Source organism: Hemiscyllium ocellatum, chromosome 2 (assembly GCF_020745735.1).
Source record: "Hemiscyllium ocellatum isolate sHemOce1 chromosome 2, sHemOce1.pat.X.cur, whole genome shotgun sequence".
Taxonomy (NCBI): Eukaryota; Metazoa; Chordata; class Chondrichthyes; order Orectolobiformes; family Hemiscylliidae; genus Hemiscyllium; species Hemiscyllium ocellatum.
Genome location: NC_083402.1, coordinates 131,767,798 through 131,781,276, shown reverse-complemented (window position 1 = coordinate 131,781,276; position 13,479 = coordinate 131,767,798).

Genomic DNA, 13,479 nt, shown 5'->3' with positions numbered 1-13,479 from the left:
TAACTGAAATTCTACTAAAGCACACATTGTAAACATGCAAGTGAAAATATATCAACAAAAGTGATAGCTGACTTTCATCGCCTGTATGTCCCAGGTATCATTCAGCATGTTCTTCCTTCTACTGAATCTTCCTGTATGCTGAACCTCTGCATGTTGCATAAAGGGACCCTATCCATTGATTTGTCCTGTTAACTTTGAATATTGAGGAAGCCATCGACGGGCCTAGCAAGAGCAGGCTTGTTGAGGGTCTCCTACCCAAAGGGGTGAGACACATCTGGAATATCATGGAAAGAAACTTCTCAGGGGCCTCTATGCTGATGCTCCTTCCTGTTGTGTGCCTGGCAGTACCACCCTATCTCCTTTAAAAAAATGAAGCACATGGAATAAGGTTGAGGGGCCTTGTCTTCACTCTTCTCCTTGCCATTTTTGCAAAACACGCATAGCCGAAGTGATGGAGTGCAGGCCTATGTGCATTTGATAATTTTGCTAGATCACAGTCTCAAAGCAACCAACAACCTTTCCTTGGAGATAGTCAGGAGGTCACTATAGGATGGGCCCTTCTTCAGGAATAAGTTCCAGATTCCCCTACTCTCACCCAACTTACCCTTTTCTCCCTGTAATAAGGCAAAGGTAAAGATTATGATGGAAGCATATGTAAGTTGTGATCATGCATAAGCAGGATATATTGTGTGTTGGGACAAGAGGCAGGGTTAGTAATTGGAGAGAATGAGGTGAATGTGAACATGTAATAAGTTGTGCTATACCGAGGTTGTAGCTCATTGCCTTGGGGAATTGCATAGGTGGTGGTTGAGAGATTGGAGATTTAGAGTGATTCATGACCATCTGGTTGTGAAGGAGCAATGAGAATATGGTGGCACTTACCTTTGTGATCATCTTTCTGCACTACTTGGCACTGCTGCTACTTGTGGATTTGTCAATGTATGGCGGAGTGTCACTTTAAACTTCCAATCTCTTGACACCTGTAATGATGATGATTTAGTTTGCTAGTCTGGACAGAAAACAACTTAGTCTAACTTTGATGCTGAATAAACATCTTTATCATGAAGCTCCCACTGTTGAACACTTCGGCCTGCTGATCCTTCTTGGAAAATAGCACAAGTGACCTGTGTTGTATGTTTGCCTAGGCTTGCTGAGTCTGGTAGCATGGCCCCTGTCTGTGTTCAGCTGGGAAATGAACTAGCTTTCTCTTCATCACTTTGTCCATCAGAACCTCACAATCTTTGTCCTTGAAACTGGAGTGAGCTTCAGACATGAGAAACTTCATTGCTGACTTGCAACATTTAAAGTGCGTGCAGCTGGTTTAATTATGGCATCTCACTGACACAAGATTCAATAAATAATGCATCTAACGTCTGGTTTGCGTAATTGATTAAGTATATAGTGGAAGTTTGTGGAATATAACTTGTCCCCAGACCATGGCAGAGTTAATGCCCTCAAACTCCCTCATCAGCATAGTTTAATAGCAACGCCCCCACCCCATTTATAAACCTGAAATTCTGTATACTTGTAAAAAACAGTCCTATCAATTCATCCAATCACCTTCAAAGTTTGGTTGATGTAGTAAAGATGAGTAACACACAAGAATACCTTGTTTTCCTTTTTCTCCGTACCTTGCTTGGACAGTTAACTTTAAATGTTTCAAAAATAAAATCATGAGATTAAATGTAATAAATAATATCATTTATGATTTCAATAGGGTAAATTAGTACGTGTTGTAAATAACTTAGAAATTTCACATGATGCATTCCCTCCTTGCAAAAAGATGAGATCCTGCTACCTCATTTAATATTGGCAAATTACCAGCATCAAGCAGTATACAACATGAAATTTATAGACAGATATAAATTCCTTGTAAACCTCTCAATTAAGTGGACAGTTTTACTTCTTGCAACAGCTATGAACATAAAATCATAATTTAATCATCATACTGAGGAGAATAGAAAGGACTGTATCACCTATTGTGAATTATCACTGGATAGACTTCTTTTCTTAAATGCAGCTTAATCAGTTTTTTAAAACAAAACAATATCAATGAAGATTTAATTTAGTGAAGGCTTACATTAAACGTTTTCAGTTCACGTCTTGCTGTCTTTCCACTTACAAAGTTGAATATCATTTGGGAGGTTTTGAATAGATTCACTGCCACACATCCCTTTAGCTGGTACCAATCTTGGCTATGATATCATGTTGGAAGGGTGCCCACACAATATCTTAGCCAAAAGTCTAAGAATTGTGATGAAAAGATCGTAGGTTTATTATATCTTATGTATTTTAGTGTGATTTGGACAAGTTAAGTGAATGGACCAATGCATGGCAGGGGCAATATAATGTGGATAAATGTAAGGTTATCCACTTTAGTAACAAAAACAGAAAGGCAGATCATTATCTGAATGGCTATAAATTGAGAGAGAGAATGTACAACAAGACCTGGGTGTCCTCGTACACCAGTCACCGAAGATAAGCAATCAGGTACAATAGGCAGTGAAAAAGATTAGTGGTATATCGGCTTTCATAGTGAGAGGATTCAAGTAAGGGAGCAGTGACGTCTTGCTGCAATTATGCACGGCATGGGTGATACATATCTGCAGTTTTGGTCTCCTTATTTAAGGAAGGATGTTCTAACTGCAGCAAAGGTTTATTAGACTGATTCATTGTGTGGTGATACTCATGTGTAGGGAGAGGTTGAACTGGCGGGGATTATATTAATTGGAATTCAAAAGAATAAGGGGGATTTCATAGAAAGATTAGACTGAGTAAATGCAGGAAAGATATTCCCGAGGGCAGTCAAATCCAGAACCAGGAGTCACAATCTAAGCATATGGAGTTTAGGACTGAGAGGAGGAGAGATTTCTTCACCCAGAGAGTGGTAGAATTGTGGAAATTTTTACCACAGAAAGCAATCAAGGTCAAAATGTTGCATGATTTCAAGGTGTTAGAAAGAGCATTTGGGGCAAAAGGGATTGAAGGAAATGGGGGAAAAGCAGGAACAGGCTATTGGATAGTATGATCCGCTAGAATCATTATAAATGGTGGAGTAGGTCTGATTGGCGTACCCCTGCTTTTGTTTTCTATAATGTAGAAGGCTGCTGTTGGACTGAGATGTACAAAATCATAAGTCATACAACACCAGGTTATAGTCCAGCAGATTTATTTGAAATCATAAGCTTTCAGAGTGCTGCTCCCTCATCAGGTGAAGGCACCCTCCTCAACTTGACCTCCGATAGGGCTGAGGTTGGCAAGCAAAGTAGATGTGGAAGGTATGTACTCAGAGAAGTTTTCGGGGGCATATACATGGTTCCTCCTCAAACTAGATGTTTACTGGCATTGCTTTATCTCCTTGTGAGGAGTGTCAATGGCTAGAGTGAAGGGCGGCAGGTTTATGTGCACATTTCCAGCAGACTCAGAGGCTGCTGGTTCTGCCTCTCCATGGCAGCTGCCAAACTGTCCACAAAAGCTGCCAGTTGCTTGCACACCCATGGAACATGGCGCCAATTGCCATGCCACCTTGCAGCATTTGTGTCACACTGCCCAGTGCCCCTGACAAACTTACCTGCCAGTCCTGTTTTTGTTTATGCACCATCCCTGATTTGAAACACCACAGGGCTCTCTCCTGCCTGGGCTGAGCAAGCTCCTGATCTAAGTGCAGAGTGCCAGAGACCTTGGGCATTTCTTCCTTGACTATCTGCAGAGACACGCCTATGATGTGTGTGGGTTCTTCTGACTTTAATCCAGCTCTGACCAGCAGCTTGCTTTCTGGCTCAGATGCCTGGAAATGCTTTGAACTCCCATGTTTCTCAGACTTCCCATTGTGCAGCTGCCTCCTCTGTGTTGCTAAGGTACTGACATAGCATAGGACCTACATGAAGCTGGTAAAATGAACTGTCAGTGGAAACTTGCAGGTAATGGCCTAATTATTCACCTTAATTGGCTTTCCACAGCTGGGTGGTTCCCAATCTTTGACTTACCCCTCCCCAGGGAAATATAGTTGGCGATAGGAACACGTCAGCAACGGAGCCAATATATTTTTCTCTAATTTAGCTTGTGCCCCTGTGCCACCTAAGCCATTGTTAAGGGCCTGGCAAAACTCTCAATTCATTGCAGGTGTCGGATGACTTGTTCACTCTAGCATCCCTGTAGATTTATTATGACTCAAGTTGCTAGGTACAGCATTTAGCTTAGCACGCAAAAGAAATGCAACTCTTTAGTTGATAAAAATGAGGTAAAATCTATTTACGCATTCATGAGATTTTTCCAGCCTGAACAAGAGTCACTAGACACATGGAACAGTGATTCATATTTATTCATGGCTATCCAATGAGACTTACCTCTATCACTATATAGCAAGGAAAATTATTTCGAAGAACATATCATTGCAATACAAATATTCAACATCTTGAGTTTTAAATGAACCAAATAAAATACATATCAATTTCTGAAAATCATAGATAGCAACCTTCAATGAGCAGCAATGTTTTAATCTCTAAATAAAAAGTTTAAAAGGTTCAAACATTATTCCAGGGGCATGATCGAGAGTGACACATTAGTGCACTGCTGCATTGAAGTAGTGCTGTGTGGTCAAAGGCACAGCCATTTGGCTAAAGTGTTCAGTAAGCTAACATCTATTCTTTTGGGTGAATGTAGCAGCTCTTTTGGAATGATTCAAAGAGCAAAAGGAGACTTCTCCCAGAACTTTCCATGGTCTTTTTTACCTGGTGCTCGCAACAGATCTCACTTTCAGGAACTTGCAGTATGCAAATTGATGCATCTCTATGCTTACAAAGATGTCTTTTTTTTACATTACTTGGTTATGAAGGAATTTGATATATCCAGAAGTCAAACAAAACACTATAAAATGCCCAAGCTTTCTTTAAAATTAAATATCAGTAAATTAGAGAACAGCTCGACTCTGCATTCCTAGACTCTCACTGACGAGTTCGATTCATGTTTAGGTTTCTTATAACACGGTGTCAATTTTCTTGTCACTAGCCCATTGCAACATAATTGACAAAAATAGGATAAAGAATAGTGACCTGCTCATATCAAAGGGAAAACAAAAATTATTGCTTTTCTGCCAACAATCTGACTACTGATATGATGCATCTTTATTTTTTGTTGTGTTTCTGACTGAATTTGCTTGGTTTTGCCCCGCTTCCTTGTCTCTCAATATCTTGCTCTCTCACTTTCAATTTAATGTCAGCCAAAACAGCTTTCCAAGAGCAGTTTTAATCAAAGCGTTGGCCCTGGATGTAATTAAAATGATCAAATACACTGACTGTATACATGAAGAGCAATTTGGGGACAAGTTTGGATCATCATCACAAATTTTAAAATAAAGAAAATGTGAAACCAAATTGCATGTCTTCTTCACCAATCCCTCGAGCAGTGTTTATTGATACAAATGAATTTGTCCTTAGCTAGATCCCACTCAGCCATTTAAACCAGAGGTTTTAAATGCATGATTTTATTTGCTAGAGTTGCCTATGAATCAAGCAAAATGGCTGAAGATGAATTATGTTCAGCTCAAAAAGTAATCTTTGGGTGGAATCTTGCTGAGGTATGGGGTTCTCATCAGTTGGCTGCAGAGCTGGTGAGAGACCAGTGCTGCCTCTTTTCAAGAGGACATACCGAACCACAAGCAATGCACTTCGCACTGACAGGACCACACGAGAGCCTTATCCTCAACAGAATGTCTTTGCCTTCTCACCCAGAACTAAATTAGGGTGAAGATAGAAAGGTGGTGAGGTTCAGTGGTAGGCCACCATGTTGTCTAATTAAGTGTCTTTCTTCATTTCAAGCTCACCACCAGCGAGAGTGACAATTCTCCCTTTGTTTTTCTCTCCCTGCAAATGCTACCAGATCTGCAAAACATTTCCAGGATGCTCACGTTGTGTTACTACAAAATACCTGTCCTTTCCTGACATGGGACTGCTCTATTTTCTATATTGAAATGATTTCTACATTCAAATTACCCATCGGTCTTTCTTTGATTTTTTTATTCTACTAATGAACTAACATTAATTATTCAAATAAATAAAGTCCTTCAGTGCATCTATTTTAGACATCTATATTCAATTTATAAACTTTTTTAAATGCAGCATTTGAATGATAAAATCTCTGACAGAAAAATAAGTATAAGCAGAAATTTTGTACAAAAGAGATCAATTTTGATAATTTCCAGAGCATTTTATTTTGTGCTTAAATTTACACATATTCTGCAGTGCACACTTTGATGCACTGTTTAAAATCTCTGATGCAAAAAATATTACCGAGTAACCTATTGTGTTTGAGAAGTTCATTATACAATGACTTAGATACGGTAAAATAATGGCTTCTTATTTTTGCAAATTCATGGTAATTCAGTAAATAAATTTGAGACCTTCTATCAAATTTTTTTTGCTGGGAATTTTAATTGCATTCAGGTGATCATTTTTATTAGTTTACCTTTAAAAATAGTTTTGAATTAGTCATTAAAAATAAACTGAATAATTGGGTCGTAAAAATGTTCCACTGTTGGTTACTTGAAACATAGAGTAACAGAGCCAATGATAACCTAATTTCACACTTGGATATAGCAGTAAATGTGTGATTTTCTCTGTGCACCAGTGGGTGACAGCTATACTACCGAAGCTCAGGAAAGCAGGTAGGATGGCTGACAAGGGGCCAATTAACTGCACTACTGACATTCTATCTGTTCCTGCACTTTGTCTATGGGGAAGCTCTAAGGATAGCTCTCCTGTTCTGACGCAACTTTGCCAGTCAATAAACAATCTGTTGACATCTACGATAGACCCATGATAATCTTTATATTGTGGGCATTATTTTAAATAACTTGTTGCTTAACTTCCATTATTGCTCAAATAAATATATATGTATATTATGTATTTTGAATTCTCAGCAGAGTACTTAATAATTATGTGATGAAGTGTCAACTGGTTGTTATAGTAGTGGAATGGCTTGCTTATGGAAACATTAATTTAGAAACCCCAGTTAACAGCCTTTGGAACATGGGTTTCAATCCCACAACAGTAGATTAAGAATTTGATCTCATATTTTTAAATTCAGCAACTAAAAAAAAAACTGGCATCACTTAATGTTTCCATGCAGCTGTTAAATTTTGTTTAAACCCCTGCTCCTTTCCACAAACTCCCTAATGTGTTCTTAGACAGGAAACCAATTTATAGAGTCATAGAGATGTACAGCACAGAAACAGACCTTTGGGTCCAACTCGTACATGCCGACCAGATATCCCAAACTAATCTAATCCCATTTGCCAGCATTTGACCCATATATCTCTAAACCCTTCCTTTTCGTAAAACTATCCATGCCTTTTAAATGCTGCAATTGTACCAGCCTCATTTCAGGAGTATTTTGACATGGGCTTAAAATTACACATTATCTGTAATGCACACATTGATGCACAGTTTAAAATCTCTGATGCAAAAAATACTTCCAAATAACCTGTTATGTCTCAGAGATTCATTAGACAATGACTTACATGTGGTAAAACAATGACTTATCTTTGCAAATTCATGATAATTCATGAAATAAGTTTGAGACCTTCTATCTTTTTATTTGATGGGAATTTTGCATTTAACTACAGTTCCTAACAGCCCTCTGAAGTGACTTACTGTAGTGACTGGAACCTGGTTGTCCTCATTGACCACGATGGGATTGTTAACCTGGACTAATCAGAAAATCTCTGGCTGAACATAATTCACAGGAGAATTTCCTCAGTTCAGGAGACTGACTCCAAGTTGGCTGGTCACAGCCAGAGTACTATGCACAAGTAAATAAAGGGTGACTTAGTAAGTTTGCTGATGACACTAAAATAAGCAGTAACATGGATAGTGAGAAAGGTTTTCAAAAATTGCAACATGACCTTGATCAGCGGTGGAAGTGGGCTGAGAAATGGCAAATTTAGTTAAGTGTGAGGCCTAGCATTTTGCAAAGTCAAATTACGATAGGAGTTTCATGGTGAATGGTGGGGCCTTAAGGAGTATAGCGGAACAGAAGGATCTTGGAGTTTAAGTTCACAGTTTTCTGAAAGTGGAGTCTCAGGTAGAAAGGGCAGTGAAGAAGGCTTTTAGCACACTGGTCTTTATCAGTCAAGGCATTGAGTACAGAGGTTGGGAAGTCTTGTTTCAGTTATACAGGAAGTTGGTGAGGCTACACTTGGAGTATTGTGTTCAATTTTGGCCACCTTGCTATAGGAAGGATGTTATAAAACTGGAAAAGTGCAGAAGATATTTACAAGGTTATTGCCTGAACTCAATGATCTTGAGTTATAGGAAGAGGTTAGTTAAGCTTAGATTTTTGTTTTTTTTAAAGCACAGGAGACTGAGTAGGGAACCTTATAGAGATGTAAAAAGTCATAAGAGGCACAGATAGTGTGAATGCACTCAGTCTTTTTCCCAGGGTTGTGGAATCGAGAACTAGAGAGCATCAGTTGAAGGCTAGAGGGGAAAGAATAAAAGGGAACCTGAGGGGCATCTTTTTCACACAGGGAGTGGTACACATATGGAATGAGCTGCTCATAGAAGTGGTTGAGATGGGTGCACTAACAACATTTAAAAGACATTTGGACAAATCCATGGATAGGAAAGGTTTTGAAGGATATGAGCCAAGTGCAGGGAAATGGGGTTAACGTGGATGGACATTTTGTTTGGCATGGATCAGTTTGGATCGAAGAGCCTGCCTCTATGCTGTAGGACTCTATGACTCTCGGACTTGGTGATAGATACCAACCTCTGTACAGTTATTTTACCTACAAAGCCACTTAATTATTTTTGACTTCATTAACGATTACCACATGCATTGTTGTGTCTCAAGTTCACCTTTACATTCTCAGTTTAAAAAAAATGTTACAATAAAAGGAAAATAATTTGGACATTGCTTCAACATTCAAAATGGAATTGGTGGGGATTTGAGCAGGGTACAAATCTGAAGAAAGTCGGTTAACAACATACCTTAAAGTTTTTAAGTTAAAATAGCAAGATTATGTTGAAGCATATGACAATGATAAAAAGGTCACAAAGATAAAAATTTCAGAAAAGAAAGGTGATTTGATCTTTCAGGTACTTCTGAAATTGTGGTTGCATTATATTGAAAGATATTAAAAGAAAAATAACAAATCCTCTGAAATTATTACTTTAATTTATCGGACTTTATTTCTTTGCCCACATGTGATTAACATTAAAATACACGCCACCTACTAAATAATAAATTTGGCATCTTTCAAGGGGAAATTGAATTTAAATAGAATTCTCAAATAGGCTTAACAGAATTCATTAGTTATCTCCTGTTAGGTTGCAGGAATTTACTGCTTGGCTAATTTTGGACTGATAAACTTCATTAGCTAGGTTACATTATAAGAGCTTTCTTTAGATTTGGAGGTGATAGTAGTGTTTGGCAAAGAGTGTAGATGATAAAATGTTTGAAGGTGCTATCACTGACTGTGACCACGCATGCAGGGCATTGAACATTCTCCAGCATTGTAAACAGGTCCCCAAGGCGAAACTCTCACTGATCTTGATGGCTTTTTGCTCCAATTCCCATTTGAAGTATTTGTATGGAGGGCCTGCTGGCTCCTGCAGAAAGATCAGTGCCTATCTAAAGGTTTTTACTATTGCTTTGGAATATCTATGAATGTTCACTCTGGCCTAATGCTGTTTTCATGCTTACTATCTCTCTTCTAGCTGATAAAGTGTTATTCAGTCAGCACTGGATTTACTGATAGACTGCATACTGCATCACGGAGATGAGAAGCAGCACAAAGTTCGTGTTGGCTGTGTCATTTCCATCCAGTGCTTTGAGATCTCCAGACTTATTTAATTCTCAATCAAAGTATTAGCCTTCTTCTCTATTATGGACTAGGCCATACCACTCAAAACATTCTTAAGCAGGCAGCCACAGATTATAAGTGTACAGTGAAAAATACTTGGAGTAAGTTAGCTAGGTTGACTACTAGATTTCAAAAGACAAAAATTTATTCACAGAATTACACAATGAAACACAAAGAACAGTCTATCCAAACTATACTTAATTATACTGTTCCGAATACACACAAGAGTTCTGATAAGCAAACTTCCCATAAAACCCAGAATAAATGGTGCACATGCTTATAGGTTGAAGTTGAAAGGCAGAAAGAGAGAGAGAGAGAGAGAGAGAGAGCTTTCTCACTAGTTCAAGACTGAACTAAACTGCTCAGCTAGAGAACTGACCACTCCCCTTTCTTTATACAGGTCACTTCTAAAACATGACCACTTTGGCCTGAAGTCTCATCTGTTTACAAATAAACAAAAGGTCTCTCAAAATCCTTTTCATCTCTGTACCAAACCAAACTGATCAGAGCCTGGCAGGGTTTATTACCCTTCTGAAAAAGATCAAGGGCAGAGTCTCCTTGAGCCAAGGAACAGCTTTTAGAAAAAGAAAGGGACTAGTTTTGTGACAGCTGAATAAGAAGAATGTGTTGTTTTGTACATGTGCTTGCAAAAATATTCGAACATAAACTTAGAGGGATTAGAATCCAGCCTCCATTTGATAAATCATTATGAAAGCACCACCAAGGTTAGTTCATTGACATATTGCATCCTGTGTTATGCACATAGCCATCTGTACCTATTTTCTTCCTGAACTGTATATGCATCTTAACCATCAATACAAGTAAAATAAATTTAAAGATACAAAGATGAATTTTGTCTGGGTTTCTTGCTTTTCTCCCCACTGAGTGAATTAAGCTACAAGCCTCATGTGGACTTAAATCTCCTTCCACCTCCACACCCAGTCTGGCAGTTAGGCACAGCAATGTTCTGCCATTCTCACATTCTGATCACTTAATCTGAACTAACAACATCTTTTCCCCCTGCACACTAAACCCACCACCCTCCCCACCCAACTATTGCAAATCCACACTTCAAGCATGAAGAATCATCTAGAATCAAAACATTAGCTTGCTCTCTATCTATGGATGCTGCCTGACCTGCTGCGATCTCCTGCATTTGTTGTTTTCAGTATAAATTCTAACATCTGCAGTAATTTGTTCCTGCTGATAATGGGTTTGGCAACAGGGAGGGATATTTAATTAGATGGGAAAGAGTGGAGTGGGAGGCATCTAATCTTTCCAATATCCCCAGCTAAATCAAGGTGGGATGTAAAGGACAGCTCTCCAACACCCAAGTCAATTGAAGTCCATGAGTGACCAATTTAAGGCCACATTGGAGTGGCATGGTGGCTCAGTGGTTAGCACTGCTGCCTCACAGCCCTAGGGACCCAGGTTCGATTCCAGCCTCAGGCGACTGTCTGTGTGGAGTTTGCACATCCCCCCTGTGTCTGTGTGAGTTTCCTCTGGCTGCTCCAGTTTCCTCCTACAGTCCAAAGATGCACATGTTAGGTGAATTGGTCATGCTAAATTGTCCATAGAGTTAGGTGCATTAGTTAAGGGGAATGGGTCTGGGTGGGTTACTCTTTGGAGGGTCAGTGTGGACTAGTTGGGCCGAAGGGCCTGTTTCCACACTGTAGGGAATCTAATCTAATCAGAGGCTTATCCCATCAATGCTTGTAGAATGCTGCTCCAGAGTATTTGTGGTACAGTGGCAGTGTCCCTACCTCTTGCCAGTAAGCCTTGATTTACTTTCCACCTACTCCTGAGGTGTATCATTACATTTCTAAGCAGGTTGACTAAAAATATCTACATGAACACATAATCTCAAGAATGCCTCACTATTGGAATTAGAAGGTCTTGTGGCTCAGTGGTAGTGTCACTTCATCCAGGTTCAAGTCCATTTGCCCCAGGCAAGTGACATAACATATCTCAACAGGTTGCTCAAAAATATCTACAATGCTGCTCCCAAAGACTCTTTGGAACTGAGGAACTGCAAACCACATGATTGTACCATTTCTGACAGATGGAATTTATATCCTGAAATCCTCAGGAACCCAGATGGTATGCAGGCAGGCATCTCATTGAGATTGGGATTCTTGGAAATGCCCATGACATCACTGCCTCTTGTTTTCAACTGTTGAATGGATCTGTTGTCACTGCCATTAAATTCAATCAGAATGTGCGGTCGGAGACAAATCATGGAATGCACACAATAACATATTCTGTTAACTACCTTTAAGGATAGAACATTTTCTCACTGTTTTCAACTTTTCAGTTGCCATATTTACTAGCAGAAGCAAAATATCTCTAGCACAAGAACATTACTGAATGCATCTCAGAATAAATTTGCTTCCATCTATTGTTCAGCCATCCTGCTACCAAGCATATTCTTGGATCAAGAAAAGCACAAAAGGAATAAAATTAAATAACAGAAAGAGCACAATGTTAACAACTGAAGAGAAGACAGTAAATGTACATTGAAAGTTGTAGGTTTAGTAAACACGAGCTGAAAAATGTGTTGCTGGAAAAGTGCAGCAGGTCAGGCAGCATCCAAGGAGCAGGGAAATCGATGTTTTGGGCATAAGCCCTTCTTCAGGAATGAATTGAATGAATTCAGGAAGGAATTCCTGAAGCAGGGCTTATGGCCAAAACATCGATTCTCCTGCTCCTTGGATGCTGCCTGACCTGCTACGCTTTTCCAGCAATACATTTTTTAGCTCTGATCTCCAGCATCTGCAGCCCTCACTTTCTCTTAGTAAACATGAGGGCAATTTCAGCAAGATGAACAACTCACAACACACTATTTTAAAAATGAAAATTTAAATAAAATATTAATTGCCTAATCAAAAAAAAAGCCTGAGATTTTCAATAGTAAATTCCTCTCTATAAATTTTCAGTGATAATAAAGACATTTCAATCCTCCTATAGATATTAGTGAGTCACTAATAATTGTATGATCAGCAGCAAATTTGGTTCAAATGGAACTGACAACAATATGACTTTGTTTTATTAAAAGATATTACGAGTAAATTTGATCTAATTTCAGGGTTCATAAGATAGTTATGAAGAGTTTTAATTCTGCTATTATACTTTATGGCATCTAAAGCTCTCAATTATGATATTACCTTATGCTAACTTCCAGATATCATTTATTCTTTATGTAACTCAATAATTAATTAGCAAGTTAATAGCACTTCTTTGTCAATGTCTTTATGTTATTTGTTGCACATTTTCTTCATGCCAAATCATCACCTATTCCAATTAGGAGATTTATTGATTCAAAACAATCTCATTTATTGGGAAAATTTCACATTCAGTTGTGCTTGATTTCCAAATGCATGTTTAACATTTTATCAATAAAGCTGCTAGATTAAATTATTTTCTTTCTATGTAGTGATTTTTGTGCTTTTCATGTTAACGCTACATTGAAGACATCAATATCTGTGCAGCACAATGTATGATCTAGGTTAGATTGCTACTCATACCTCAATGTGACTTACAGACTGGTCATCGGTAGCATAAATGAGGGCAATGCTGCTGTGGCGATAACAATGAGCCAAATTTTACTGCAAAAATAA